The sequence below is a fragment of the Danio rerio genome, chromosome 17 (genome assembly GCF_049306965.1).
Source record: "Danio rerio strain Tuebingen ecotype United States chromosome 17, GRCz12tu, whole genome shotgun sequence".
Taxonomy (NCBI): Eukaryota; Metazoa; Chordata; class Actinopteri; order Cypriniformes; family Danionidae; genus Danio; species Danio rerio.
The window spans coordinates 30572240-30598287 of NC_133192.1; the positions used below are offsets into that span (position 1 = coordinate 30572240).

General features: G+C 34.7%; 1 long non-coding RNA gene across 1 annotated transcript in view; it reads left to right on the forward strand.

The window, feature by feature from the left end:
- The window catches only part of LOC141378586 (uncharacterized), a 56344-nt gene extending 47022 nt beyond the window's left edge, over positions 1 to 9322 (forward strand). Inside the window, exons 3-4 of the long non-coding RNA XR_012393450.1 lie at positions 6826 to 6919; positions 9203 to 9322. This is a non-coding gene — a long non-coding RNA (uncharacterized lncRNA). The remainder of the gene's footprint in view (positions 1 to 6825; positions 6920 to 9202) is intronic.
- The last annotated feature ends 16726 nt before the right edge of the window (positions 9323 to 26048 follow it).

A 26048-nucleotide genomic window follows, 5' to 3' on the forward strand; every position in this document is an offset into this window, starting at 1 on the left:
CATATTAAGCTTGAAGCATCAGAATCGGTACTCTGTATCGGCTGATCACCATGACAAGGAATCGGAATTCTGTATTGGCTGCAAAAATCCTGATTGGAGCATCCCTATTAATCATAACATACTTGCTTAAAATAATTCAATTCAATATCTGTCTCTTTGTTATGTGCATCATGACAGTCTAGTTTAATTATATTAATAAATTTCGTTAAAACAATTTTCATTTTAGAAAATACGAATAAATACAAACTAACACACTGATTTAAAATTTATTTATTTTTTTAGATTTTTACTTAGAACTTTAGATAATCTTTTTTTTTTTTCATTGCAAGTTGAGTCATCAAGTTTTACTGGTCATTTTAATTTTGTAAGTCGAAATACGCGATGAACTGTTCTAACCGGGAGACAAATTGAAGTCTCATTTATCTGCTAGCAGTGATGGACTAGCAGTGCAGCGCTGTGGTTTTCATCAGGGCACAAGGCATTCATCAAACCCTCTAGACCTTTTTTTTTTCTTTTTTTTTCGCTCTATTAATTTGAACCTTAAATGGATTTTCTTATGACAGAGAGCATGCAAAGTTTCCATGGTGACGGAAAGCGCCGCTCAGCATCTCCTCCGTAAAAGCCGCATTGACTGACATGCGTTGAATAACCACTGAAAGAATGTGAGGAGGAAATGTGCACATTACAATATGCACATAGCATTTACCCTGTGACAACTCCCTGATGTGTTAAACCACAATTTTCCTCGAGTTGGGAAAGAAACAGACTATGTTTTTAAAACACGCACCCACCAAACTAGCCATACGTGATAAGAAAACTGATTAAACATAGCTACGCCGAGCAACGATTGAAACCTCGCGTAGTACAATGCCGCAGCTAATAATAATTGTCACTGATTGTTGACAAATACATGGAAGGTGTTTGAATTGACAGCATTATTATAGATTGGTGACACTCCCTGAGAGATTTCGAAACAGATTGCATTGCCAGAAGTCTTATTTCTGCTAGTTTGATCACTATAGCGTAGATCTGGAATTAAAAACCCCTAGTTTTTTTTTTTTTTTTCAATCACTGTCATGACAGCGTAACCGCCTATGGCCATGTTGGAGAAATGGCCCCTGCTGACTGCCATCTTGTCTCTTTTTTTCTTCTTCTTCTTTTTTTCCTGGGGGACAAAGACTGTTGTACCTTTCAAGGGTGATTCTAGGTGGATCCGGTTTCACTCGGCGCTCACTCCCGCCCATTTGTAAAGGCAAAGATCATTAGCCTCTTAAATTACGCTACTTTTTTTTTTCCAGCAGCCCAGTTCTTCTTCTCCTCTCCATCACACCTAGACAAATTAAACATGCTGCAAATGAGATGCTGTCTCGCCATCCACACCATCTCATAGTGTTTATTTTCATTCAATAGCGGGGGTTATTCTGAGGTCTCTTTCTCAGCTAATCTTTTAAATGGTTGCTTGTCTTGGAAGCCTGGTTTGATACGACATTTGAAATGCCACCCACATGAGGAAACCGTATCAGCGCTTGAGTGATCTTCTTAACTTGTAAACAGTGTTGTGGTGAGAGTCGCCTAACAAACCATTTATTTGTTAAAAGCACAGATGATGGTGTTGTATGAAACTGTAGTAAGGCTAGATCTGGATTTATTTATTTTTTTGTCTGTTTGTAAACTGTTCGAATCTAACAATATAAAGGTCAAAGATGGAAAGGGTTTCATGTGCAAAATGGTGTTTTATTTTGTCCTAGCAAGATATTTTATATCAAAAAAAGGATTGTCTGAGATATTTAGAACAAGAACCATTTGATGACATTTTAAAGACTCTAATTAAGGATCACAATGTGGCCTCAAAATACAAAGGAATTGTCATTTTAAATCCTTACACTTTGCAGCTTTTGCTCATTTGTTAGAACTCATCTTTTAATCATTTATAATATTAAAAGTAGCTCAGAGTATTTTGTTTCATGTTTTTCTGTTGTGCTAAATAACAATTAAACATTTTACACTGACACAGTTTCACTGATATTTTATTTCACACAAAGTAGGGCTGGGCGATTTGGCAGAAATGCAATCTCAATAGTTATGTTTCATATTGAACGATGACGATATATATTTCAATATAAGTTGCTAATGCTTCCAGATTTTAAAAAAATTACTTAAGCCACAAACATTAGAAGGTCCATTAAATGGTATAACATACTTTCGGCCGATAATATTTTGGTGGCCAAAAATTCGGTACTTCTTTAATATCAGCAAACTTTTAGATTCCCATTGTTGCACATTTCATTTCATTGTTGCTGTGTGATTGCCTCTTAGATCAATATAGAGTTTAAAAAAAAGTCTAGAGCTTATCATTGTTATTAACATAAATTTTATTGCAGTTTGATAAAGTATCGTTTATCAGTTTATCCCTAACACAAAGTTATATTTGAACTGTTAAAGCAGGTAATTTATTTCCATTTGATACACTTTCTATGCAAATGAATGTACTTGTATACATTTTATTGGAAAGTTTTGCAAGTGTCAGACATTGTCTCTTTATTTCTTTTTTGAACTGGAACAGCCATATCTTATAAGATGAAAATCAAAGTTGGAATTAAATGAGAATGAAATGATGTCTGTTTTTCCCACTTTGTCTGTAATAGCGTGAATTAATTAGTATAAAATACATTAATGATATAACAATTACTTTGAAATATTAAGGATTAGAATGGTTTGTCAAATCATCTTTCATGGTTTGTCTTGGCTGACTTTTTCCCTGAGTTAACTATAGGGTAAATGCACAGCTATTGTTTCTTCCCATTCCGATAAACTTCTGGTGAACGGTTAATGTGACTTTTTCAATTGTATACTGTTTCTTCTACAGCATCGATGTTGTAATGTAATTCAGATATAATCAGTTAAATAGAAATTGGCATTCATTCAGTTGTTCAACATGAAACGAGAGCCGTTTACACACACGGGCGTGTCAGGATCAGCAGGCTAGCGCAGAAACTCCATTGAAAATACTGTGGTAAAATAAATGTTCATATTTTAAAGACCTTTACCAAAAAAAATTTAATTTGATGCAGTGCTTTTTGTACATCCTGAGACCCACTTTATATTGTATATCAATCAGGCAGTGAAAATAGTTGACTTTTAAAGATAACAGACCTTAAATGCATCGATTTTGTAACAGCGTACAGTTCACTGGAAGAGTTTGACCCAGATTATTAAAAAATTAACAGTTCTTCTGCATAAACCCTATTACAATATTGTTTTTTAATCTCACTTTATTTTGTGTTCTATTGATTTAATGTTTCTTTTCTTTAATTCATAGTTGGTTTCAAATTGTAATTATATTTTAGTAAAGAGACCAATTCTCATTTAGTTGCCTTAGTTGCCTGCTAATTTATTGACTATTTATTAAATTGTATTGACGAGAAATGAATGCATTATTTTTGGGTGATCATATTATATTTCTAATCCAATTCTTACAGCCACTACAACAACAATTTAACTAACTATTATTTACTATTGGCACTAAATTAGGAGTGTATAGTGAACCATGTGAGATCAAATTCCATCAAGACTGAATATAACTACATGTTAGCTTCTAACTTTGCAACTGTGGCTAGTTTTAAGAAACAATGAATCTATTTCTCATCAATAAATAACATTTTGGCAAAGTTGAACAATTGAATGGTTGCTAAGGGGGTTAGTGAAGTGCAAAAATGCTTACATATGTCTACCTAGCTAACCTGTTAAATGTTTTGAGTATTTATTCATTTGCAATATATTCCTCATTCGAAAGTGCTTCGGAATCTTGTTTGATACCCAAAATAAGTCACTATTTTAGTTCAATCCATAATGTTTGTTATTGCTTGTTTTCATTTGGTTCTTTATTTGTTACTTGCAAATACTTAAAATAAGTGCATTATTTGAAACACATTCACCATTTTCCTAAGCCCCATGCGATGTTTTGCTTTGCCCCTGATTATGGGACTTACTTCACATCAGTGTACCGTTATAAGCTATTATTAGCCTTTTCAATACAGTGAGGTGACATTATCCTTCTAACCATTAAAACATTGAATCGTAAAAGGATATGTAAGACTGTAAAAGCATTAACAGTTTTCTTTCATCATACAATGAATAACAACAAGAAGCTTGATTATTTCTTTAGAAATATATGGACATTAAATATCATATGTTACAGTATTCAAAGCATTCATTTAGAAAGTCTGTGTAAAACAAACCTGAAAAGAAAATACCAATACTTTATTTTCTTGACAAACAAGAAAGGAAATGTATGGCTTGATCAGTCAAACTAACAGATAGGATTTATTTATAGTAGAGCCTTAAAATTATTTGCATTTTTGAGGGGAACTTCCCCAAACCAGAATCTCCCATAATCTAAAATGTATTAGACTTGTTATGGGGAAAAAAGGTAGTTGTTTATCTTTTAAAGGCATATTTTTTTAAGCCTGATGTTCAGTGCTACTATCAGGAACTCATTCCCAGATGTATTTCTTGGACTCGTCATTATAGGAATCATGCGCTTCAGGCTGTTATGCCTTCCATAAGGAAACTTGGATGTGTTTTCAGTCAGATTGTGTTTAGTGCAGCAGTACAGAGCCGTGTTTCTTTAGCTCCCATGCGTCCAGCTGCAGACCAAAATATTTCTGTTATTTTTTTAATCATACCAATTTAGGTCTTTCAGTTCGCAGAGGTGCCGTTCAATTAAAGGCTTGTTTGGCCCATAGAGGTGCCACTTACACTTATTGACTGTGCCTGTGCCAGTCCTGGGGTCAAGTCGTTTCGGCTGGTGGTGCCAAGGCAGGTGCTAAAGATTAGTGCCGCCAAGAGTGTCTGTACCTTGAAGAGGCAGTGTTTTATTTGCAAACTGAATTGTGCTAAGACGCATTCAACACAAACAGTCGGACGCTGTGGTAATACTGAAAGGCATTTTTTGTTTATATTTCAGCTGGTAATCTGGACTGCTATGAAACCAGCCGTAGCTGTGAAACCGTTTCACTTTTTCAAAACAAGTACTAAGATAACACAACGGGTGCGAACAATCCCATAAGCTTTATAATACTAAAAGCGAGGTGTTTTGCCACAGCTCGTGTTTTGCATGCATTTATTGGCTGTGATTTTGAAGTCCCAGCATTGCAAAAAACACATTCTGAAGATCATTTGCATTTCATTCTTGTGGTCTTTTCCAGGTAAAACACACGGTGAGACACAAATTAACTCTTTCATGGTAACACCTCCACAAACACAAGCTTTTAAGCATATGTAGAATGATGGAAGAAGAGAAAGCAGCACTTTTTGTGTTCTCTGAGGGCAGAGAGGGAACCAGGTGTTCTCTTCTGATCAGATACTGTATTTCTCGGTGAGGCCTGAGGGAATAAGGCTGGCCTTTGACTCTCTATTGGGACAATTATAATGAGCCGCCAGTTATGTTCTCCCGAGGCTTCAACATCTTACCTGTGCAGTGCTCATTTGTGATGTCTGAGGAGCTTGTGTGACTCTGTGGCGCTCCCAGTAATCACCTGTGTGTGGACAGATATGGTTATTGTTTTAGTGTTTCTTCAGGTTTTTGTCTGTGTAGCTGCATTCATGCATTTGAAGTTGATCTGCATTTAAAACGTTAATAGTCTTTAGCCTAAATGTGTTTATTATATATAATCGTTTGACTTTTTTTGCTTTAAAAAGAGAGTGTTTAGTTACAGTCTGTGTTAAGGGTAATGTATTAAAAATAGTGCGAGTTACATAATAATATTACTTGTCTTAGTAAGGAGTAAATCATTACTTAAAGTAATAATATTTGATTTATTTAAAAAAAAAAAAAGAAACGCAAGTTGAATTGTTGAATTAAAATTGTAGAAATTGTTAAATTAAAATTAAAGTAGTTGCAATGAATCACGTAGTCAATGAGAAAATGTTTACATTATTTTGAACACATCGAAGAAAAGGAAAAGGGATTGTCTCAATGGAGCAGAGCAGCGTGACCAGAATCTTTACACAGCGTGACCAGAGGCTCTGTAATGTTATAGCAGAGAAAGCTAAAATGCCGTCCAAACGCTGCCATTTGCACAGAGCTTGTTCTATTTCTGTATTTGGGCTTCCAAAAGACACAACACAAAGAGAGGAGTGCTTACAATTTAATTTTAGTTATGTTCTAAAGAATTATAAAAAAATATATAGAACTAGCATTTGACAAAGAACAGCTTCCAGAATCTATCCCAGTTCAGTCCTGGACTCGGTTAAAACTCCTCCAACCGACGAAGCTGTGGATTGTCAGCCACAACCTGTAAGCATTTTTGTTTGTTAAAATTTATCAACTACATGCAGAGTTTCTAGCGTTAATGGTATGTTGTAGCGAAGAGGTAAACAAGGATGTGAACAATGGGAAATGCTGTTTGGCACCACTAACAATTTAGCTACAAATTTATATTTGTCCGTCAAACCGCTGTAAACACCCACATTCTCCACCAGCGCTGCAGTGTCTCTCTATGCGGACACTTTCTGTGCATTCTATATCTCAAATAACAAATTAGCAAAAGATACGTGAACATTTCAAATGACTTCATTCATTCATTCATTTTCTTGTCGGCTTAGTCCCTTTATTAATCTGGGGTCGCCACAGCGGAGTGAACAGCCAACTTATCCAGCAAGTTTTTACGCATCGGATGCCCTTCCAGCTGCAACCCATCTCTGGAAAAATTTCAAATTACTTACACATTCTTATTCCGAATTTATGTGAAATACACTTGTCAGATTCTATTTTAGAGAACAGGCATGAGGTTCTGCTCTTCATTTTCTGTTTGAGTCAGGCAGATAATGCTGCTTACAGCTGCTCTGACTGACATCACAGCACATTGTTAGATGACCAATCAGAGCCTCTTGAGGACGGGCCTTTCAGAGAAACTAGGTAATATGACAGTCGCTTTCATGTAAGATTATGTGCTGTTGGGGATGTTTTTATCTACCCTGGGGTGATTTTTAAGTCTTAATTTGGTCAAAACATTCTCTGTGTTTCAGCAGATGGAATTATTTTTGGTGACATGTTATTTTGACGGAAGTTTTGGTAAAATCATTTAAAAGTTTTCAAAAATTCAACAATACACTTAGGGAAAATTGATTACCCTTTTGTTATGTTCGTTGCCCCATTGACTTCAATTAAAATGACATTTTCTGATCTGAAAACCCTGACATCATTTAATGATGCATTCTTTATTGTTTTAAGTTTTTCATTTTATAATTGATCATTAGTTGCAGTGCAAAAAAGGCATGGGACGATAAGCGTTTTGAGGGTATGTCACGGTTTAGAAAAGTCGAGGTTTTGAAATTGTTCCTTACTGTTCCCAAGGTATGTTTAAAAAATATATATATTATTTAAATGACAACAGTATCTCCAGCAGAAAAGATATCCAAAGATGCCTTTTTATTCAGGCTGATATGTTTACTGCTCCAAAATATTTTAATATTTTAAAAAATAAAATATATTGTTTTTTGTTTTTTATTATAAATAAATTGTTTTTATTTAGTTTTTTTTTTAAGTTTTTTTATCCAGATTAAAAATAATATATTTTAGAGCAGTAATCACAATACCGTGATACTGTCAAACCGTGACATTTTTATCCAAGGTTATCATACCGTCAGAATCTTATTGTGTGTGTGTGTGTGTGTGTGTGTGTGTGTGTGTGTGTGTGTGTAAGCAGCTTAGCTTTCAGAGCATAGTAAACATAGTAAGTGTATTTATGCTCACACACACGTCAAAATCTACAGAAAACAGAATATAAAAGCCAGAAATGTTTTTGCACAGGCCTTTCTTAATGGTTGGTGGTGCAACTGATGATAAACAGTAAAAATTACACATTTTACCTCTTCTCAACAGGGAAAACCACCAACAAGCAAGTATGCATGATTATATGCTGTCACGGCTTTGCAATCAAAAAATGTCATTATAATGGAAGTCAATGGGGTAAAAATAGCTACAAACATAATGAAAGGGTAAATTTCAACAGTACACAAGGGTTAATAATAGATGTGAAATATTAATTATGTTTTTTGGAAATATCTTTTTTGCAAAACCAATTGAAATATTTACAGTTAGGTCCATAAATGTTGGAACATTGACATATTCTTTGGGGAAAATGCCCTAAGAACAAGCAAGATCTAAAGACAGTTGCTGTAGAGGCAAAGCACCACCAGGAATTAAACCCAGCGTCTGGTGGTGTCTATGCACATACGCAAGCTGTTATAATCCATACACTGTTCACCTGATTTGGATGTAAATACCCTCGCATTAAAGCTGACAGTCTGCAGTTGAAGCATATCTTGTCCATTTCAGTACAATTCCATTGTTTTGGTGTAAAGAGCCAAAAATGTTAGAATCGTGTCAATGTCCCAATATTTATGGACCTAACTGTATGTGCCTATTAAAAAATATATAATAAATGACATAATTTTTTTTCTATTTAGAAATAGATTGTAAATAAATGGATTAAATATAAATAAATAGAAATCTTAAATAGAAACAAAATTGTCAGCTTTAAATCTCACATGACCTGACAGAAATCATTAGGAAACTTATTTGGTGTTCAAGGAAAATGTATTGCTTTCAATGCTGAAAACATATCTATATTTTTTATTAATTTTTGACACTTTATAGGAAGCTTCCATTATTTATGTTATTTAACATATTTACCAACATGAACAAATAATGAACAAAACATTTATTAAAGTATTTTTTTATCTTTGGTAATGTTAGTTAAGAAAAATACTTTTGTTCACATAGTTTGTGTTAATTCACAGTACATTAATAATTTTAATTAGCATAACTTTTTATTTTAGTAATTCATTAGTAGTAAATTAATATAAATATGCTGCACAAGTTCATTCTCTAAATACCATGAGGAGTTTTTTGTTTTGTTTTTGTTGTTTTTGCATGAACTGTCCCGTTAAGTTCTTGCCAGTTTGATAAGAGCGCCCCATTCTATTACATGCCTAAAGAAGGGATTTGTGGGATTTGCCATCATAGTTTTGCTAATGAGCACAGAAGGAATTGAAAAGTGAGAGGCATAGATAGGGCTAGTGCCCTCGAGCCATTCTGGAGAGGTGGAGGGGTGAAGACTGCCTCCTTCAGGGAAGTGTGTGCGCTCACTGGACCAGATCCATCCTCCGCTCTCTCTTTCCTTTTATCCATCCTCAGGGTGGATGGGCTCAGACCTTGGCTGCTCCGTGGCCCTGAATGACAGGGTCCCTCTCAGCCGCACAAAGCCAACAAAGCTCCCGTCTGGCCTTCCCACCCCTCCTGACCCAGACAATGCAGGTAAGGAAAACGTCACACATTCATCGAGCAAGCCTTTACCCCCAGAGGTCAAGCCCTCTTAAGCCACTCGTTCCTCCTGTGTTAACAGCAATTAACTAGAAATGAACCGATTTACAAACAAAATGGAGCGATCCTATAGGAAGCGTCCTATCCGAGTGCAAAGGGTTGGTAGTTTGGATCACGCCGTCATCCCACCTCGTTGCCCTCACTCTCCCCAAAAAGAAAGGAATCCTCAAGCTGTAGAGGAGTGTAAATTAGTTTTCTCTTTCTCCTTCCTGGTTGCTTCAAAAAGCCAACAGAACACCTCTCACCCCACTCCTCCTGTAATGAGGCAGGCTATACAAAGCTCTCGGAGTCTGTGAAGGTGCCATGTGCTGTGCAACTTCAAAAAAAAAAAAAAAGTCAAAATTAAAACACAATTTTTTCTTAATTTAAAAGGATGGTTCACCAAAAAATGGACCCAAAAATTGCTGTTAATTTACTGACACTAAAGCCACTTGAGATGGAGTTTTTAAAGAGAGAGTTCATCCAAAAATGAATATTTACTCTCCCACTTGTGGTTCCAAGCCTTTATGATTTGTTTTTTAGGGCTGTGCGATATGGGGAAAATATGTATTTGCGATTCATTATAAATTAATTTAATTAAGTATAATGTATATTTTTAACAGATATTGCGATTTCGATTTGCTAATTCATTTTATAGTTAAGCTTCAGCTCAATATTCTGTATCGTAAGTTCTTACTGCTAAAATACAATGAGTGTTATTTAAAAAAGGAACTAAAAAGAAATTAACTAACTTCAACTTCTATTCAAATTTGTTTATAAATATTCAGAAATGAAACATTATTTTTTCATTATTTATTTACACTATTGTTTTTCAAACAGTAGTGAGTTATGGCGTTAGTTATCTCCTGGTGCCTTCGTGATGTTTTTTTCATATGGTGTAACAGCTGCAAACAACTCTGAAATTGTAGTTTGCTGTTGCTACACTAATAGAATTTCACAAGATTTTACTGACATTTTTCACAGTAAATTTCTTTAGTGTCACTTCACTGCATTTAACTGTTAAATTGAACGTGTTCAGAATATTATTGTAAAATTAAGACTGGCATCATGATTACAGCAAATAACTGTAACAATGGCGATACCTTTTGCACATTAGTTATAGGTATTCAAAAACTAATAATAATACAGTACCTTACTGTTAAACGAATGCAATTATTAGCCAGTAATTTACTGTAAATTTAAGGTCAAATATTTTACATTGTAGCTACTATATTGAGTGTCAGTGGCCGTACTTTTAGTTGACTTTTTAGCAAGACACTCCTCATCTAGCTGCCTGTGGTGCATTTTAGATGTTGGTTGTTGTATTTCCTCATGCAGTGGCAACAATTCTCCAACAGCTCTTACAAATGACCTGTTTTTGTTTGGTGCCTGTGACTTTGAAACCAAAATATTCCCATATTACAACATGCTGTTTTTCTTTAATATAAATTTGTCTATTAATGCTTCTGAAGCGGCAGACACCGTCATCCCACTTTTCTGTGCTTTCCTGTTCATTTGTTTTATTGTTGGCTTTCCGCATAGTTCGTTCACGCATTTCTTATTCGGCAGAACAAAAGTGTGCTCACTCAATTGGACCTTAAAACTGTCACACTCAGACGGCAGTCACGCATTTGCTATGGGTGGGGGAAATAATATAATATATACATATATATTTCATATTGCAGCCTCTCAAATCGTGATTATCGCTACGTTTCAAATTGCGATTTAATTTTGATTTATCACACAGCCCTAGTTTCTTTCTTCTGTAGAACCCAAAAGAAGATATTTTAAAGAAAGCTGATTTCCATTGATACCGTTGATTTGCATAGTTGGAAAACAAATAGTAATGAAAACTAATGGTTACAGATCGTCAGCATTCTTCAAAATATCTTTTTTTTTTATTTATGGTAAACTATTCCTTTAATTGTGTCATGGTGGTGCAGTGGGTAACACAATTGCCTCACAGCAAGTAGGTCGCTGGTTCGAGCCTAGGCTGGATCAGTTGGCATTTCTGTGTGGAGTTTGCATGTTCTCCCAGTGTTTGTGTGGGTTTCCTCTGGGTGCTACCCACACAAGTCCAAAGACATGCGGTACAAGTGAATTGGGAGAGCTAAATTTACCATAGTGTATGAGTGTGAATGAGTGTGTATGGATGTTTCCCAGTGATGAGTTGCAGCTGTAAGGGTTGGAAAGGCTGCGTAAAACATATGCTGGAACATATGAGACCCCAGATTAATAAAGGTATAAGCTGAAAGAAAATGAATGAATAAACTATCCCTTTAAGCTGAAACAGCAGTTCTTGGTGATTGGTGCAAGTCAACAGACAGTCAAAAAAACAAAAAAAAAACAAAAAAAAAAACAGATACTTACAAATACTTGAAATGATCTGTGAAGGAAACAACATTGATTACAACATTCCACTCTTTAATCCACAACCTCAGCAAACAGGTTCCTGAAGCATAATGACATGCACTAACACAAACTCATAAGATGAACCTGTTTGTTTGGAACTTTTTATATAAGATCTGTTATAAACAAATGTCATTAGTTTATTTGTCAGTTTGTGCTTCCACAATTATCATTACGAAAGGAAGCTCATGCTCCAGACTGTTGTGAAAAGTTAATAATGTTGTAAATAATGTTCAGGTATTTGCACAGAGTGATTGTTTCACTTTATAAGACCTCAAAGTATCTTTTCAAGATATTCAAATTGTTTAGCTTGATTGTGACCTAAATTGCCACTCATATTTGACTTTAACTAGGGCCGTGTGTTCATTATATTGAAAGTATCAAAATATTGCAAATGTACATATCACAGTATATGTCACAAGGATTTGGAAGAAATGAGTGAATTGATTTCAAAGTAATGTGATAAATGCTGTAAAAGGACCAAGCAATCAAGTCACTTCAAAGGAATATTTCATGCAAAAATGTACATTTCCTCACCATTTACTCACATGCAATTGGTTCTAAATCTTTATGAACACAAAATTAAGTTTTATAAACTAATTTCGAGAGAAACATGTGATATGATTGATCGTGGCTGGTCCTGCATCTATAATAATTTCCTATCAGATGTTTTTTAATTTATTTTTAATTTGTTTCATGTTTTGTTTGTTTCATTTTTTTTATTTTTCTGCTTTTTTTATTATTTAAATTGTATTATGCAGATTGTAACGACATCTCCATTTTTTCTAATGTTCCAAGTTTCTGCAGTCTATTGTTAACTTTTATTGAAACCAATAAAAAAAAAACAACAACAAAAAAAAGAAAAACCAATCAGATGAATTCTAGCTTCCAATAAATAAACCCATTTATCCTACAGTACCTTCTTATCTTCGTTTTTAAGAATCCCTCTCATCCACCCCACCCCCTACCTGATCTCGGATCCCCTGTCATGCTACATGACCTGGCGGGAGCCCTGGGCTTAAGTATCTTCAAGCTCAGGATTCTCTCCTGGGACACCATGCCAAATCTGCAAATTGTATCAAGCAATAGCTACTGTAAGTGTAAACTCTTGAAACAAAATATTCTGAAGATATTGGGAAAAAAGTAGCCATTGATAATATCTATAATAACAAAAAAATACAATTAAAATCAGTATTCCCCCACATTCTTCAGTATATCTTCCTTTGTGCTCAACAGAAGGAAGAAACTCAAAAAGGTTTGGAACAAATGGAGAAGTAAATGATGACATGACTATTTTTTTACATTAACTATACCTTAAGAAAGCAACAAGTCCTCATAAAACATCTTGGAAGTTTTTCTTCGACTGATTGTTCTTGACGTTTTCAGGTAGTGGAGCTAAATGGTGGTGATATTTAATTTATCATTTATTTTATGCAAAAAATAAAAAATGGCTGTTCTTTTCTGATGCTTTATTTTCTGTCAAATAATATGAAACCATATATTGGTTATAACATTTTGAAAAATATTTTTTGTATATTGATTATCGCATTTTCTTCCCTCCAACTTGGTATCATCAGGGATTGTCAAGGACCAAGCTAAACATCTACTAAACATCTACTGTTTTATGTCGAACATTATTACTTTAAAATATTAATACAATTCAAAAGACACCTACATATTAGATGGCCTGCACTTTAGTAAGATCATGTTTGGATGAAGTATCCCTTTAAATATTTAAAATAATAAACTCATTATCAAGTCAAACTTACTGTTGTCAATTTAATTTTTAAAAAAAATTAAATTATTTAAAAAAAAATAAGTATAAAAAAATTTAATTAGCTTATACTTTGTAAGACTTAATTTGCATATACATTATATTCAACTTTGCACTATTTATTTTAAATAGAAATAAGCTTCTTAATTCATATTTCATAAGACAAAAAGGCACAAAAACATGTACGTTTAAGGGATAAATAATTAATTCCTAACCCTCAGCATTGAGTGCTTTAAAAACTGCATTTAATTACTTTTTTCAGAGACTACAGTACACAATAACAATTAAATGTAATCAAAGAAAACTGACACATCAAAATTATCATATGCACATATTTAATGAGAGCTCATGTTTTGTGTGTATGTCACATCGCTTGCTCTGCTTTACATTTGCACACTTGATTCAGATCAATTAAATTGTCACTTTCATTTCATCTGTAGAGCCGTTGCCTTGAAAATAGTTTGTTATTTATTTGTTATTTTTGCCCTGTCTTTTATTGAACATTTGTAGCCTTGTCCTTTATCCCAGAAGGGTGATCCATACGGCTGGCATCAGTAGTGTTGCCAAAACACCTATCTAGATCGACAGGTCAAACAAGTGAGGCAAACGATGTGATGCAGTGACCGGAAAGATGTGTTGAAAGGTCTGGGAGAGCAAATGATGTCTTGTCTTTGAAAGCAGAGAGCGCGGACTGTGGGAAAGAGAGAGATCCTGATTTTTTGTAAGATTTGAAGTGTGAATGTGTTCTTGGCTCAAGTTGTGAGGCAGTTCAGTGCTGTCATATTCAGACGCTCACCACTAAATAACTCCAGCTTGTTGTGGTGAGGGGACATCTCCAGAGAGGCTATTAATTTTTTACCTCCTGGTTTCTCTTGTCAGCAGGGCTGAGTTTAGCATATGCAGCTGAAATGTTCACTTTAGACCAGTTAAGAGGCTAATTATTGGATTTTTTGACATCATTTGGTGTAACCAAGGTTTCTGATTGAGTTCAATATGTGTTGAAGAGGATATGCATGTAGGGGCAAAAAGTGAAGTTCAGTCTAGAAAAACTGATGTTTTCGCTCTTAATTTAGACAGATGTTGTGCTTATGTGGATTATCTAAGCATGTTGCGTAAACTTGTGCTTGAAGTGTAGTTTTTATATAGTTACTTTTTTGAAACAGTTCTTGATCAAGGTTTTCCCCTGAGAACCAATCAAATGTTAGTAACCAAATATACTGTAGTTACTGTATCCACTTGTTAAGTGTGACGTCGCACGAAACAGCTTCCGGGTCCAAGCGCTTTATCAAACTTTATGGAGAGACTCAACAAATATGAATAAACATAAATGAATATTTTCTCAATTAAATGAGTTGCAGCTTGGACCAGCAAACAGTATTTTATATGTCACTGATACATCACATCTTAACAAGCGGATACTTCCTGTGGTTTTTGTATTTCCATGGAAAATAGTTAGATATATTTAGATAGTTCCATGTTGCACTTTAACAACAAACTGTTTTCCAGGAGAAAGTGTAATTTGCCTTTTAAAGCCAAATAATTTGGTCAGTTAAATACCTTTACCAGTGTGTTCTTCTTTTCAGTCTTTTCACCAAAACATCCTCCTCCTATATTGTTCCCGCTGCATTCTTCCATGGTAGGGAGCCACAGCAAATATCATCCCGCCACGGCTACATTACAGCTTCTCATTCAAAATGTTCAGTTGTTTTTTTGATAGCGTGTTATAATCGCACCAAAACATATTAAAAGGTAAGTGGATTATAACAGCGCGATCTCGACCTGTAATATTGCGCTCATGACATTTGTCATTGAAATAACGGCATAGGTATTTGGTAGATCTGTGCTAAAGTTTTGCCACCACAGCTGAAAAATATCCTAGAGGAAACACTGATATGTGTTATATATTTATTCATTCATTTTCCTTTGGCTTGGTTTCTTTATTCATCAGCGGTCGCCACAGCGGAATGAACCACAAACATGTCTTGCATGTTTTTTACACAACGGATGCCCTTCCAGATGCAACACAGTTGGGAAACACACACACACACACACACAAACACACACAAACACACACACACACACACACACACACACACACTCATACACATCAGCCAATTTAACTTATTCAATTCACCTATTTCACAGTATGTCTGATAATATTTTTTTTTATAGAGAAAGTCTTATTTGTTTTATTTTCGGCTAGAATAAAAGCAGTTTTTAATTTTTTAAACACCATTGTAAGGACAAAATTATTAGCCCCTTTAGGCCAGTTTTTTTTCCGATAGTCTACAGAACAAACCATCGTTATACAATAACTTGCCTAACCTGCCTAGTTACCCAATTAACCTAGTTAAGCCTTTAATGTCACTTTAAGCTGTATAGAAGTGTCTTGAAAAATATCTAGTCAAATATTACTTTCCTACTTCATGGCAAAGATAATATAAATCAGTTATTAGAAATTAGTTATTAAAACTATTATGTTTATGTTGAAAACATCTCATCATTAAACAGAAAATGGGGAAAAATAAACAGGGGGGCTAATAATTCAGGGGGCTAATAATTCTGTCTTCAACTGTATATTATTTATGTTTTTATTTTTTTTATTTGAGTATAATTACGAAATTCATGTTTTGAATATTCATCTTGGCTAATTTTAAGAAAATTGCAGCTAAAACGTTAATGCTTTTGACATATTAAACCTATTTAAAATTGCTATTTTTTTATTTGTTGTTGCCAATTTTGTATTTATTTCTGTGAAAGCACAGCTGAATTTTCAGCAATCATTACTCAGCATGATAGTTCAGAAATAACAACACGCCAGATTGGTGCCCAAAAAAAATTACTTATTGTTATAAATGTTGAAAGAGTGAGCACACAGCCATGTCACCCTGCAGCCCAAGACCGGTTGCTCACTGAAGCTAAGCAGGGCTGAGCCTGGTCAGTACCTGGATGGGAGACCACTAGGGAACACTAGGTTGCTGTTGGAAGTGGTGTTAGTGAGGCCAGCAGGGGGCGCTCAACCTGTGGTCTGTGTGAGTCCTAATGCCCCAGTAAAAGTGAAGGGGACACTACACTGTCAGTGGGCGCCGTCTTTCGGATGAGACATTAAACCGAGGTCCTGACTCTCTGTGGTCATTAAAAATCCCAAGGCACTACTCGTGAAAGAGCAGGGGTGTAACCCCGGTGTCCTGGCCAAAGTCCCTCTATCGGCCCTTACGATCATGGCCTCCCAATCATCCCCTCTCCACCGAATTATCACTGTCCCTCCACTCCACCAATAGCTGGTGTGTGGTGAGCGCACTGGCGCCGTTGTCCTGTGGCAGCCGTCGCATCATCCAAGTGGATGCCGCACACTGGTGGTGGTGTGGAGAGACCCCCCCCCCTCATGATTGTGAAGCGCTTTGGGTGTATGACCATACACAATAAATGCGCTATATAAATACACATTACATTACATTACATTACACTGTTGCATTTCTCGTGGCATACTATACATACAGTCTTAAAAATATTTTTATTGATTGATTTCTATTCTACATTGAGCTGAATGGTTGTAGTATATTAGGCATTGCATTCAGAAAGGTCTGGAAAAGTGTTTGGGGAGGGTTATTACAACCTAACAGACACCTTTCGCTCACCATTTCTGTTTGTTGTCAAAAAACTGACAGTTGCAGCAGCATGGTTAAATATGTTAGCTACGCTTAATTCCTAAGATATACGTAATCTCACAAATTAACTGAATAAAACAGGAAGTGCTTTTACAAATTTCAATTAAAGATTAGAAGGGCAAACATTTGTATTTTTTAATGACCTGCACAGATGAATTGTTCACCACAAAACTAGCAATGTGAGCTAACAAAATCATATGATTAGTTTTGATTTCTTGACGATCTTAACACTAATTTTTGCAAAAAAGGGTATGGAACATTTATTTATTTATTTGAGAGTTTTTTGCCTTTATTCGAATAGGACAGTAATTAGACAGGACGCAAAAAATGTACAGAGAGAGAGGGGGGACAGGGTTTGAAATGGTGAGTTGAAATAGGAGTTGTTTTTAATGTTATTGCACTGCCCACAAGACTATAAGTGTCAACTTTATTTTTAAGAGAGTAGTGATGAAAAAGTTATTTTAGGGCATTGATGATTCCATGAAGAACTTCAACATCCATAGAATCTTTTTTTCCAAAAAAATGGTTCTTTACAGTGTTATGTAGAATATAAAAGTGTTGCTGTTTGAAGAACTTTTCAGTTAAAAGGGAACCAAAAAGTTAGGTCTATGGCATCACTGTAAAATCCTTCTTTTATTTATTTACTTTACATTAAACTCATCTCTAGAAAATAATATAATGCTTTATCTTTCCACATGTAGAACATTTGGACCAAGAATACTGCTTTACAACAGCACTAAACCTCTTGAAAATAGTGATATTGCTAATAATGAAATACTCTGGCATAACTGTGAACAAAACTTTTCAAACACTGCTGGGAATCACCTCCTGAACAACTAGGTAACAGTTTCTTCCCTGTCATTCCGAATGTGTGCGCACAAACTGGGGATTGTTATTTTCAGGATCAAAAAAATGTGTGCAAATATTAAAAATGGAAAATAGCACACACTCATCCTCCCAGCTCCCACGGGGGCAGGGTGATATTGGGCACACCACTCTGGTGTCAATTTATGCAGTCCATGCTTCTGTTGCCTCGATTCATTAAGATGATTCACGCTGCTGAAATGCTGCGAGGAAAGAGACAGAGTGCAACAGGGAAACATTAATTACATTTGACTTCATTCTCCATACTCTTAAAACACGGCAAAAGTGCATACGAACAGGTTTTACAATTAGACTCCAGTCTTGGAGGAATATGGAGAGATGAATAATAAGTCGTAAGGTGTTTTGTGGGCTCCATAAAGGCGCTTCATGGATTTACCCGTTTACTTTCGAGCACTAGTTCAGCTTTCCCTGAGGATTGCACTGCGAATGGTAAACAGTGGGGAGAAATCAATGCAAAACTGTTTGAAAAAAAGAGTTCATAAAAGGAGTTTCTTCGAATACAGTAGAGAATCTAATTAGGGCTTAATAAACAGTGTCTCAAAGCCCACCGCTGAGAGAGCAATGCAAATGGAGCTGAGTTCATACTAAAGCACTCAGACCGATGAGCCTTGATCAATGAAAACAAACATCAGGACGAGTCATTAGCAATATTTCAGCTGCAGATAAAAAGCCCCAGACACGTCTAATGCCAGTATTATGGCCATATGTCCATTTACAGTTTGTTTTGCTATCTGATCAGGTTACGCTCTTTGCTTCTCTTGTAGTATAGTTTGAGTCATTATAGGAAAAATATGGTAATGGTAGTACATAATTAAAATTTTTAATTTACAATTACTTATGTTTTCAAATAAACAAGTATAATGCTTCTATATTTATGATAGAACGTTCTGTTGCTATATGCTATTCAAAATCAATTATTTTTTAAAGGAATGACAGAAAAGCGTCTAGTTACACATTGGATTAAGTGTGAAACCTTAAAATATTAATGACTAAAATAATATTTTCTTGCATGTTTTATTAATCAGTTAACTTGTTTATTGAGTTTACAGACTTATTTACAGCATTAGACTACATATTTGAGCAAAACAGCAGCAAAAACTTTTTTAATGTGAATTATTATTGTTTGTCATTTGAAGACACTTTGTGTGTTTGTATGTGTATATGTATACATATATATTACCTGTTTTAATAGACTTTTTAGGGTGTACAGTGTATTTTTAAGACTTGGGTGTGATGCAGAGCAATGTGTGCTTGTGTTTCATTTGTAGAAAATCATGTTATCATTTCATATAGCTTACTTATAACTTCAAATATCTTATTTCAGCTAACATGAAAACGACTGTCATATTTCCTAGTTCCTCTGAAAGGCCCACCCTCAAAAGGCTCTGATTGGTCAGCTAACATAATGTGCTGTGATTCGCGGATTGGCTCCACGTCACCACGTCACGCCCCTTTAAGCATGCACCTATGTGCTGTGTAAATACTGTCAGTCAAAGTAGCTGTTAGCAGCGTTAGCTACTTGAATCAGACAAAAAAATTAAGAGCACAGCTGAACTGCTCTCTAAAATAAAATCTGACAAGTGTCTTTTACATATGTTCAGAAGAAGCATGTGTAAGTAATATGAAATGTTCTCATATCTTTAGCGAGTTGGTTATTTGAGATGTAGAACACAGGGAAAGCAGCTGCATAGAAAGACAGTGCAGCGCTAATGAATATTATGGGCGTTTACAGCGGTTTAGACTGATAAATATTAATTTGTAGCAAAATTTTTAACGCTGCCAAACAGCATTTCCCATTGTTCACATCCTTGTTTATGTCCTTGCTACAAAATACCATTAACACTAGAAACTCTGCTTGTAGTTGATTAATTTTAACAAATAAAAATCCTTACAGGTTGTGGCTCACAATCCACAGCTTCATCGGTTGGGGGAGTTTTAACCGAATCCAGCACTAAACTGGAAGAGATTCTGGAAGCTGTCCTTTGTCAAATGCTAGCTAAATCTTTTTTTTTATAATTCTCTAGTACATAATTAAAATTAAATTGTAAGCTCTTCTCTCTTTGTGCTGTGTCCTTTGGAAGCCCAAATACAAAGACAGAACAAGCTCTGTGGAAATAGCAGCGATTGGAATATACCATTACAGCACCTCTGGTCATGCCCCTTCGCTGTGCCGTGTGGTGAATGTGTGTAAAGTGAAGCCCATTTTTAATAGCTGATTTATTTTATCTTTGCTATGATGACAGTAAATAATATTTGACTTAATATTTTTCAAGACACTTCTATACAGCTTAAAGTGACATTTAAAGGCTTAACTAGGTTAATTGGGTTAACTAATTAAGGTATTCTTTAACGATGGTTTGTTCTGTTGTTTTTTGTAAAAAAAATATATATATATAGCTAAAAGGGGCTAATAATTTTGACCTTAAAATGGTTTAAAAAAAATTACACTTCTTTTATTCTGGCCAAAATAAAACAAATAAGACTTTCTCCAGAAGAAAAAATATTATCAGACATACTGTGAACATTTTCTTGCTCTGGTAAACATCATTTGGCGAAATGTTTAAAAAAAAAAAAAAAAAGAAAAGAAATTGAAAGGGGGGCTGATAATTCTGACTTCAATTGTATGTCAATGTATATTATAATTTACAAATAACATTTTTTTTAAGATTTGATATTTTTGCTTAGTATAAGTGTCCTAACTGAATAGATATATGCCACTGTGGGTTTTGTGTGTGTTGCATCTTGTGTTTCTGCATTATATTGTATTTCTAAACATCAGCTGAACTACAAGTTTATGTCCTTTTGTAAAATTGCTGTGGTGTCATCATAATTGCGAATAATTGCCTAAATAGTTTCCTACTGATCTCAGAATAGTCTGTGACTTAACTCTCGTGACCCTGTCTTCCTCACTCATTGCTTTATCACAAGTACCAATGTTTTGCAATGTTTGGTATCATCCTTCTTCTGCTGCATGATAAATCCCTCCTCTGGGCTTTCGGACTAATACTGTGAAGTTCAGTCCACCCCCAGCCCGCTCTTCTCTATCATCAGCCACTTGTTCAAATAATTACACAGTAATATCTCACTTTACCTCCTTCTTTCCTTTTAAAACTTTTTCCCCGAGCATGTTGCTCAGTGTCAGCCCGAAGTCCAAATCTTGCACTGCCCCAGGTGTGCCCTTTCACTGTTTCTTCCATCGGTGTTTATGCTAAAAGTGCATGTTGAGGACAGGATGGTTAACAACACTGAGCCTGGCCTCTCTGTGATGTTTAAACCTAAAAAGAGCTGCTGTCAACCGTTAGTGCTCCAAATCTGGCCATCATCCTAAAAACTGTCCAGCAACAATGATTCTAAAATACTTCCCTGAAAATTACACATTTGATTTTTATACATGATCCTATACAATAAGATATTTGTTCAAACCTGGTTTATTGGTCTAACATTAGGTTAACCAAAGCCAAAACTAATCTAATAAAATAAATAAAGGGTTAGTTCACCCAAAAATCAACATTTACACACCATCAATTTGATCCAAATCGTAAATAAATAATTCAAAACTATTTGAGTTTATTGGTTTTTGTTAAATATTAAAGAAGATTATCTGAAGAATGTTAAAAACGGTAACCACTGGCCACTATGACCGGTAACCACTATGGGAGTTAATGGCTACTGAGTTCTGACACTCTTCAAAATATCTTCTTTTTTTGTACGACAGAAGTAAGAGTTCAAATACTTTTAAAACTAATGGATGGTGGCAGAATAACGACAGAATTATCACTTTTGGATGAGCCCTTCAAAGGGTTGGTTCACCCAAAACACCTTGTTTTTCATCAAAATACAAATTAAGATACATATTTTTGTTACGTTATATTATTGTTATATAAATGTTTTTTTACAGATGCTTTTGTTTTCAAATAAATATCAATATAATACTTTATTTATAATGAACAATTTGATCCTATGATTAATAATTGTTTGACAATCTGAATTATATATAGCTACGAGAATACTTTTGTGTGTACATAAAACAAAAATAATAGCAGTGTTTCTCTCAATGTCAGTATAGAGCTCTCTTTCAAAAGAGTGCTTGAACCAATTCTTTAAGATTATTGTGCAAAAATAAATGACTTTGCATTTTTAAGCATTGTTTTTCTTAACCTAAAGATTTTAGCTCACAACACTCATTTTGTAATCACTGTAGTAGTTTATAAAAGTGTTTTGTAAAAATATATGCATTGTAAAAAAAATATATGTAAACAATATAATATGTATTGTTCATAATTACTGAGAAATTGATCAAAATATAAATTTTCCAAGGTGGTGCATATATATATTTCTGTGCAAACATCTAGAAAGACGCCTGTTAACGTATCATCCAGCTGGGATTTTTCGCTTTCTCTGTGTTCTTGTCATCCTCACACTCTTCACCTCCCCAATCAGCCAATGCAGAAGGTCCTCATTCTTCACCGCTTTGTGTATAACATCTGGCTTCTAAGGCTAAAGTTGACATCCATCCACTGCACTGTGGGCCCATTCTATGTTTAGATGTTGAGAAATTGAACTTTGAATGTCTAAAAAAAAAAAAAAGTTGGCATTCTAGGAAAGTAAATGAGTCAATTGAAACTCATTTAAGACTAAATAGTTTTGGATTGGATGCACATTTTTAGTGGAAGATCTATTTCTGTTAATATAAACAGTCTGGTCATTTTAGGCAATAATTTATTTATACTTTTCTATTTCATTTACACAACTAGTTTATTCATGTTTCTATTAATGTTTTGTCTTTTTAAGGTTGTTTTATGATAATAAGTTGTATTTATGTTGTAGTTGGAATCCATTTGTTATCTGTTTGTTGAGCTTAGATCTGAAGATGACATTTCCAACTTTTGTGAATGCCGGTGGTTGGTTGGCTTCTCTTAAAAAAAGATACTTGGCAGATTCTTGCTAAATGGAACAATAACTATTAAAAAGTGATATTTTAAACTTATTGTTAAGATGCATAAAACATCAAAGCTATGTAGCTTAGCAAACTTACGATTTTGAGAGCAAATGTTTTTGCTGCACTGTAAAAAATGCAGGCTTCCTCACAAAACATTAATGTTGTCCCAACACAAATGGATTAACTTAAATCATTTTACAAATTTAAGTGTATTTGAACATAAACAATTATGTTTTCCTCACCAAAAGCTTAAGAATTGTGTTGATTCAGCTCATTTAAAAAACATAGTTTGAACAAGCAGCAAAAACCATTTTTGAGTGTGTTTCTGCTAAATTAGCTGCTTAAAAATTATGTATGTGTGTGTATTTTTTTATCCATTTATCTTTTAGACCATTTATCTTTTCCTTAAATCATAAATGGCACATTCTACAAGAAACATACATTTTCACTTATAAAAAATGTGACAGGGCCTGACCTCTTAGCTTGTCGTCCTCAAAAAATCATACAAAGCAAGCATAAAATCATAGAACGCATCCATGATCACTGTCAGCTTCTCCATCAAATGATGTCACTTCCTTTGAGTCATAGCCTTAAACGTGTAATGCAAGCATTTTTGGTTAAACGTAATGCAAATGTGACAGGACGGACCAAAACATGGGGACAATTGTAAATGTATTATATATTTGTAGTATTTATTTGGAGAATTTATTCATAAATTCATTTAATCAATTGATGTGAATAATAACAACTTGAATTTGCTAACTTTTTCTAAAAAACAGTCGCCACTGGCTTGCTTGCTTGGGAATTGTGGAGTGATGGATTTGCTCTTCAGTGTTTGGACTTTCAGCAGTGAAATTTAAACCATACTGAACTAAACTGAACTCTGAAAACTGGACTGACACGTTATCAATTAACTAGGACTTCTATGTTGGGCTGCTTTGACACAATCTACATTGTAAAAGCGCTTGAGAAGTAAACATGAATTTGATTGAGTTGAAATTTAAACATAATAAAACTATAAGCTGTAGGTTCAATTGGACAAGGACAAAAATCGGAAAACCAAATGAATGACCTATTGCTCTACAGATAATGTTTCTGGTAGAATGTCCCATACACAATTTGGCTTGTGTGTGTTCATGTGGCAAGAGCCAAAACATTGATCAAGTTTGTAATATTTTGATGAACTAAAAATATATATAGAACACTAAAACGGACAAACTGTTCAGCCAAAAATCAACAACAGCACCAGAGGCTTTATCATCTTACAACACTGATCAGAAAGAAGATTCACCTTTTAGATTGACTTGAGAAATTTGAAATAATAATCATAAAAAATAACAAGAATAACCACCACTGTAATAATAGTAATACTGACATTTAACCAGAACAACTTATAGTCATAAATGACCTGTTACACAGCCACAGTCTTTTTATTTTATGGAATGATTCAAATGCTTTTATACAGTTGACGGAACATTACAAAACACTTTATCTCTCCACATCATATCTGCATGATAATGTTATGTATGTTTCACCGCTCACATCCATCTCCCTCAGGGAAAAAAAGAGAAAAGAAATATCAACCACAAACAATTCTTAAGCACTTTGGGAGAGAGCAAGAAAATCTATTCCACTTAACAAACTGCTCAATTGTTCAGCCGCTACTATTGTCCTAATACTTGTAAGCTAATTTCCGCTCTGGTTAACGGTGCACCGTTTCAGATCTTTGACTTCTAAAACATTGTAAAATGACATCTTTCAGCACCAGAGAAATTCTCATCATACTCTCCTGCAATTCGTGACAGTTTTAAAGGCTTAAACGATGCTAATGTATGCCCTCCTTCGCCGTGTGAAACCTGTAAAATGGAGTGTAACAAAGCAAAATGTCTTTAACAGTCCTGTAAAATAACAAAACATATTCCTCCTACAAAAGATCCGAAAGGTACTTTGGAATTAAGAATAATGCCTCACATCACGCTTTTTTCCAAGTTAAAAGTGACTCTGGTCTGCTTAAAAAAACATGAGGATAAAAAGGGGAGCAACTTTGATTTTTTTTTCACATCTTTCAAAGCTGTAGAAGTATGTAAAACAACTAAAATGTCCAGCATCTCTTGTGGAATGGGCCTAATTTGTATTTTTAGCTTGTACAAAAGCACATCAACAGAAATCTTCAAAAGGACTGGCACTTTAATCTCCTCTACGATCTCTCTCAAGCATTGTTTGCTTCAATACCTGGTGGATTACGCTAATGGGAGAAGCAATCTGTCAGTGATATCTTTATCTCACAGCTGTTCCCAGGTCAGTCAGGGCACCCAGTTGAGTGGTCAGTGATACACTCATACAAGCTGCAAGGGACGAAAGCCCCAGGACATGAACCCAAAAACTGCATCGGTCTCGAATATCGCCCTTTCCAGCCACCTTAAGATGAATTTAGACGTAAAGAAGCCTGGAAAGATTGTTAGAGGTATACAGTGAAACAATGCTGTGCTGCAGTAATCACGCATAGTATTTATTATACTAATTAAAATGAACACTGGTGTGATTATATAAATAATTAAAAGAAAATTATCGCTACGTTCAGCAGTTGCATAACACTGTTTTATTGCCTAACAAGGAAGCTTATAGTTCCAAGATTGGTTCCACAAAGGTACAAACTGATAAATATTATTATTCTTACAATGCCATGTTTGTTGAAGGGCAATAAATATTAATCTGCAAAGCACTTCTGTGTAGACTAGCTATGACTAATAATGAATTGTATATGGATATTTCATCTAACACTCTTAAAAATACGTTTTTTATGCGATTGACAGTTCCAAGTGGAACCTTTAACATTTTTTTTTAAGTTGCATTGCACAAAAGGCTAGTTTGGAAAATTATTCTTTTTTTTTTTAAACTTTATTTGCCCAATAAAATCCAAATATTCTTATAAACTTTTCACTGAAAGTTTCTTTGGGAAACCAAAAAATGGTTCTTCCGTTCTTCTAAAACTTTTGTAATCTTTAA